General features: G+C 50.4%; 1 pseudogene; it reads left to right on the forward strand.

Moving 5' to 3' along the window:
• Positions 1-2,617: 2,617 nt before the first annotated feature.
• On the forward strand, positions 2,618-6,711 carry LOC147960624 (uncharacterized; annotated as a pseudogene).
• Positions 6,712-6,921: the final 210 nt, after the last annotated feature.

The raw sequence follows: 6,921 nt of genomic DNA on the forward strand, positions 1-6,921 counted from the left end.
CATGACATTGACATGGTCAGCAAGTCATCCAACCAACATTGGAGACAACACATGATTTTTGCATATAACAGTGCAATTTGTCTGTGAAAAATTCAGACGTTTTAGAGAATCAATTTGTGCTGGGGAATCCGTCGATGATTTGCCAATACCAGTCTTCTGATTCTCATAAACGATGCCTTAGAATTTAGGTCTTATTTTAGTGTATATATGATTTTTGCAGAACCTATGGTTGCAATCATTGGATTGTTTGCCCCCTTTATATCCTTTATATACGAGGGATGATACTATGATATTCTTATGGATCGACTTTGCATCCGCTCCAACCTCCGCTTCCACTCATTCGGATAGGAGTCGGCATCTTCTGTGTTTTCTATGTTGTATCGAAACAACTGTTTCCAGAGTTCCCATACTCTATGCGCACTTGTAGTATTTCTATAACATCATTATCAGTTTATTTTTCTGTTCAAGTTGATTAGTTCCAAGGATCCAAAGATGCCTTTAGGGTTCCGGATACAGTGAGTCTCTTTCTGGAATGCAGAATTGTAAATAAATAAATAAGTAGTGCTATTGAGATGCCATAGATTCGGGTAAATAAAAGAAAAGAAAAGGAACGAAGACTTATAAATCTGCAAATTATAAAACAAAAAGATTACTCTTATGACAGATTTTCCACAAAGGGACAGCTATTTCTTAGAAATTTCAACGAATTCTTACGCTCTGATCCCTACGATCATATAAGGCCTTTTACAGAAAAATGAGAAGGATAACAATCTTATAAAGTTTGAGGATTCTTCCATGTCAAGAAACGGGACCAGCTACTGGTGGCATTGTCAGGATCCCTGAAGATCTCTGAAGAAATGAACACTGCAGTTAACCGACGAACTCTGAAGATGTGTGTGCAACGGTTCGTCAGTTATCCGACGACTGTCATGCCAGGGGTTATAATAAATCGGACGGTCCAGATTCACACTTAATTAGATCAATTGACGTTTTACCCGATGCAATTCAAACTCACCAGTCACTGTTTATCTTCTTCGTTTACCTCTGTAATTCTGAACATACAGTATAAGCCGCAAGCTGGAAATGAGAAGAAAGAGGAAAGTTGTTCCTATCTTAATTAGTCTCTGTGGCCCCGTATCTACTCGATTTCGACCCAAATCAGGGGCGATCTCAACACAACAGTGGCCACATCCGTAGTACGGGATCCTAACATGCATGTTTGCCAACTTCAACAAGTTACACATGCTTTTGTTCAAACGAGCAGTGGTCTGCCCATGTGAGCTGTAGTTGCTGTTGGATATTTGCTAGTGTAGAAGACGTGCAAACAAATGTCTACTATAACAAGTTCCGTTCGGCTTCGATGAGGAAGGAATAATGACGACGACGTGTCTTCGGCTTGCTTCAGTTTTTATAATTATCGCTAGGTGACCTATAAATTTGGATGTAGATTTTATTATTATTTCTTATGTTCGTTGTACGGTCATTATTGAAGATGAATACATCAGGATTTTTCCAAAAAAAACGAAGACGTGCTAGCACGGGTGAAGGAAAGAAGAGCAGGAGAGAAAAAAACGAAGACGTGCTTGCGCAGAAGACACGAGACAGGTCGTAGCAAGGATAATGCTCGTACCGTAGGGGGTGGGCTTGTAGGGGATCCGTAGGCTACTTACCAATCAATCTTTCTTATCATGTTAATTGCACGTGCCTGCCGGATCGATCTCGTCCTTGCCATCCCAAGATTTTCTTCGGTGTGTTTGTTGTGAGAGAGCGACAGGGAACAAGGCAATGAGCTTGTCTAACTGGCTACTTCCTCCGTCCGTGAATAAATTTTGTACTAGCTTTAGTACAAAGTTAGTATAAATTTGAGTCACTTATTTTCGGACGGAAGGATTAGTATATATATGACATTAAATTGGTATATTATAAAAATACATTTCAAAACAAATCTAGTAATACTAATTTAGTGCCATAAATGCTGCTACTTTTTCCTATAAAGTCGATCAAAGTTTTAAAATTTTGACTTAGGACAAAAACTAGATGTACACTTATTCACAGACGAAGAGAGTATATGTGAACGATCTCATATTAAAGCTCGGCTCGACTTGTTAGTCATCAGAAAGCATAGGGCTGGAATGATCTCATATTCCAGCCCTATGCTTTATGATGGTTGAACATGGTCTGTAAGCAAGCATGACATGATCTGTTAAGTCAACGGTGGGCGCGCCGTCGCGGTGCGCGCGGTCACGGTCGTCGGCCTCGTGCGGTCCCGATCCGATCTAGGATCCTGCGGGCGGCGGTTGGTGCGGACGGTGTGGGGCACCGGGGCGGCGGCCTCGGTCCGAGCTCCTGATGTGGCCAGGGCGTGGACGGCGCGCGCTCGCGCGGCGGCGGCTCGGATTCGGCTGTGCGCGTGGGGCGCGGAGACCAGCCGGGCGCGGTGGCTGCAGGTGCGCGTCGGGCGCGGTGACCGGTTGTGCGTGGCGGGTGTGCTTCTCTGGAGTGCGAGGTGTGTTGCGGAGGGGGATCCTGCTCGTCTGCTCCGCTGCTTCGCCTGTGCAGCTCCGATTGGATCTGGTGCGTGGTGCATCGATCTGGGTGCTGCGCTTCGCGATGCGGCATGGGTTGCTGCCGTGGTGGTGGCCACGGTGGTGCTGCGGTGGTGGATGGCGGCTTCGGCCAGGGGGTGGTGCGTGTCATGTTGCGGTGGATCGTGGGATCCCGTGGCCTGAATGAGGTCGGCCTCAGCGGGTGGTGGCTGGTGGGCGGCGGTCGGTGGTGGTAGGTGGTCGGCGCATCTTCAGGAGAAATCTTTGCTCCAGTCTTCTTCGGAGCCGGCGACGGCGGCGCCCGCGGGTGCTGTGATCTTTCTTGGAAGCGTCGTCGTGGAGGTGTGCTCCTCCTCCCCACGGCTTTGACTCCGGAGGGAAACCTCAGATCCGCTGGGTCGGATGATGAAGGCGTCTTCGCGTCTTTCTCCTCCTTGGGGGCATCGTCTCGGAGCCGGCTACGACTGGGAGACTGGTGGTTTGCGGCATCTTCGCCGTGGATGGCGGCATCTTCGCCGCGTGGTTTGCTGAGGCGGGGCGCTGGTTTCTGTTTGGCAACGATGATGTCGTTGAGAGGAGCTCGGGTCGCGGCGTGGACTTCGGTAGTCGGTTCTTCTCGGCGTGTCCGAGGTGCTCTTCTGTGGGCACGGTCGGCGCAAGTCTTGCGTATTTCCCTGATGAGGCTCGTCGTCAAAATCGGAGCTGTCAGTTGCTTGCGCGTGTGGCCAGCCGGTGGCATGTGCCATCGTGGCTTCTATATAGTTGTTTGCAGGTTGGCTTTGAGGTTGGAGCTCTATGGTGAAGTCGGAGTCGCTCGTTCGAGGCAACCGGTGATGACGATGACGCTTGTGACTCCTCGGCGAATGCCTTTCTTCTTTGCAGCTTTGTGTCCCATGTCGATGGCCAGGTTGGCCGGTGGTGTCCATGTCATGTGGGTTGAGTTGTATCGGTTTTAGCCCGGATTTTCATCAGTTAAGCTGGCAATTCCCTTCTTCTTAATCAATGAAAATGGCAAATCTTTTGCCTCGTTTCAAAAAAAAAATTGAACAACACATGATTTTTACATATAACGTTGCAATTTGTGTGGACTTTTTCCCCGTGTGTACGAAAAATTCAGACGTTTAGATGATCAATTTGTGTGCGGGGATTCGTCAATGGTTTGCCAATAACAGTCTGCTTTTTCAGAAACCATGCGTTGGATTTAGGTCTTTTTCTAGTGTGTGATTTTTGTAGAACTTGGATTTCAATCATTGTTTTGTTTTTCCCTCTTTATATCCACGGCCGGCATGATAGTACTGTCGTATTCTTATGGATTGATTTTATATTCGCACCAACCTCTCTTTCCACTCATTCGCATAGGAGTCGGTCATCTTCTGTGTTTTCTATATTGTATCCGAATGATTATTTCTTCAGTTCCCCTACTCTATGTACACTTGTATTTCTATAAAATTATTCTGTTCATGTCGTTATATTTCAACGATCCAAAGATGCCTATAGGGTTCCAGATAGGGTGAGAGTCTCTTTGGAAGGCAGGATTCCAAAATAAATAAATAAATAAATAGATAAGTACTGTTGAATGTGGTGGCTCTAGCCTCTAGGTAAAAGTAAAATAGAAGGAATGAAGACTTGAAAGTGCAAATCGTAACAAAATAGTATTTTCATGAAGCATAGGTCCAAGCTCAGCTTAGATTTTCCGTAGTTCCTGCAATCGGACCCTTTATAGAGGAAGAAGATAATAATAAAACTTGTTCGAAAATTCTTTACTCTCAACAAACCAGGTGGTAGTTGCAGAGGTTTGCGTGCTTCAACTTACACGCGGCATACTTTTGTTCAAACAAGCCGTGGCCCATGCGTGCCATGGTTTCCCTCGGATAAGATAAAATAAAACAAAGAGAGCAAAGAAAGGAAGGCTTGGAAATCTGAAAATCACGACGAGTGAACATTTCCATGTATCATAAGTCCAAGCTCATGTCAGATTTTTCTAAAGTTCCCGCGCGTTGAGCTGTTTCATATAGAAATTCCAACGGAGTTCCTGCAATCTCATCCCTACGTCCATAAGACCCTTTAGAGAAGAAGAAAAAAGATAGAAATACTTTGTAAAACTTGTTTGCAAGCTCTTCAATCTCAAAGAGTCGAGACACGGAAACCATGTGGTGGTGGCATGCTTTGTTCGAACGAACAGTGGTCCGTCCATGCGAGCTGCAATTTAATTATTTGGCTATTGATTGGCATAGCTAGTGTGGAAGACGTGCTTGCACGACTGAAGCACAGGAAGGGCAGGACCGCGGGAGAACATTTCCCTTCTCGAGCAGAGCACGCAAGCTGGTGTTGAACTACCATGTCATGTCACGTTATGTAATGTCTCTGATGTATATTTTGATAAGTTTGTTGTAACTAGTAGGCCTAATCTATAGAGGCGTTCCTAGTCTAACGTCATCTTCTGGATAGTGCCCTGCATGTAGGAACTTCCTCCTGTATATGTAACCGAGACAGACTAAGACAATACACAGCGTGTGATTCACTTGTCTTGTTAGTAATCAGAGCCATATCTTCCCCTCCCTCCCCCCACGCGCACGGCTGATGCGGATCAAGCCGCCGCTGCTGATGCCGCCGCTGCAGCCCTTGCCGCCGGCAACCCCGTCGACGCCTCCAACTCCACTGCCCCGCGCCCCCGCGCCCCCGCTACAGATGAGAGTTCAGGCTCCGGTGCTCTCCCCCTCGCTGCAGTTCCACCCACTTCTGGGCCTCTGGCTTCCTCCTCCGCCCCTCCTCCACCTCTTCCGGCCAGCCTCGCCGACATCCTCAACTTCAAGCTCGCTCTCGATGGGACCAAATTTACCCGTTGGCGCAACTACATCCATCTGATGTTGGCCCGCCATCACGCCGAGGACCACATCCGCGACGTCTCCGCGCGTCGCATGGCTGACCCGGCATGGCGCGCCGACAACGCCACCGTTGTCCTATGGTTCTTCACCACCATCGAGGGGGATCTTCTCGACATCGTCGCCCCCGCCGGATCCACCGCCTTCACCATATGGACACGGCTCCACGAGTACTTCCTCGCCAACGAGGCCGAGCATGCGATGCACCTGGCAAGGAGTTTCGTGCGTGCGTGCGCGGCGACCTCACCGTCAACGACTATTGCCGCCGACTGCAGGGTATCGCCGCCGCCCTCGCCGACGTCCATGAGCCGGTTTCGGATCGCACCCTGACCCTGCAGATGCTCGATGGGCTGGGGCCGAAGTTCGCCATGCAGGCGGCGATCATCCAGTCCACTGTGCCGCTGCCCACCTTCAGCCAGGCGCGGTCTCGTCTTGTCCTTGCCGAGCTCTCCATGGACAAGCATGCCCACACTGAGGGCGCCCAGGTCCTGCCGTGCAGAACGACGAGCGCGGAGCAGATTGCGGTCGTGCGCGTGGTGGCGACCTCGGAGATCGGGGCGGCGATCGCGGCGGTGACCGCGCCCCTGCAGGCGGTGGTGACCGTGGTGGTGGCCAACTTGGTGCTAACTGCCACCAGCGCGGCGGCCGCGGACGCGGACGCGGGCGTGGGCGCGGTGACGCCCCCCTTGGCCATGGCGCGGGCGGCCAGCCGTGGCTGGGCTACTTCGTCCCCATGGGCATGCCCTTCCCGCCGCCACGGGCCCCCTGGATCCTGCCGAACTCCAGCGGCATCCTTGGGCCTCGCCCCGGGGTGCCTACGCAGGCTTACCCGCTCCTGTACTCCACTGCTCCGGTCCCTGCTGCTCCAACGCCCTACGCTGCACCACCACCGGGCTGGGACGCCTCTGCCATGTTCCACGTCGCGCCCAGCTACGGCGTTGCCTTCCCATCTGGCGCCGACTGGATCATGGACACGGGCGCGGCTTCTCACGTCACCGGCGATCCAGGTACCTTGTCCACATTTCATCATGTATTAGCACCTTATACTCGTCATATAATCGTTGGAAATGGCTCCCGTCTCCCTGTCCTTGCCACCGGTACTGCCATCTTCCACCAAAACCCTTCTATCTTCATCACATCCTTCTTTCCCCTAACATAGTCAAGAATCTTATTTCCGTTCGCAAGTTTACTCGCGGCAATTTGTGTTCTGTTGAATTTGACCCCCTTGGCTTTTCCGTGAAGGACCTAGCAACCAAGGAAGTGCTTCTGACGGTCAACAGTGATGGCGACTTGTACCCCTTCCACGGCAATAATGGCGCCACAAACACCGCCTTCATCGTCTCCACGCATGATCTCTGGCACCGGCGGCTTGGCCACCCTAGCTCTTCCACTTTTTCTCGTTTTTCTCTAGATTTTCTTTCCTCATGTAATAATGATGTTCGACCATCGCACTTATGTACGGCGTGTCAGCTTGGCAAGCACACACGCCTTCC

Source organism: Triticum urartu, chromosome 7A (genome assembly GCF_056163025.1).
Source record: "Triticum urartu cultivar PI428250 chromosome 7A, HENAU_Tu73, whole genome shotgun sequence".
Taxonomy (NCBI): Eukaryota; Viridiplantae; Streptophyta; class Magnoliopsida; order Poales; family Poaceae; genus Triticum; species Triticum urartu.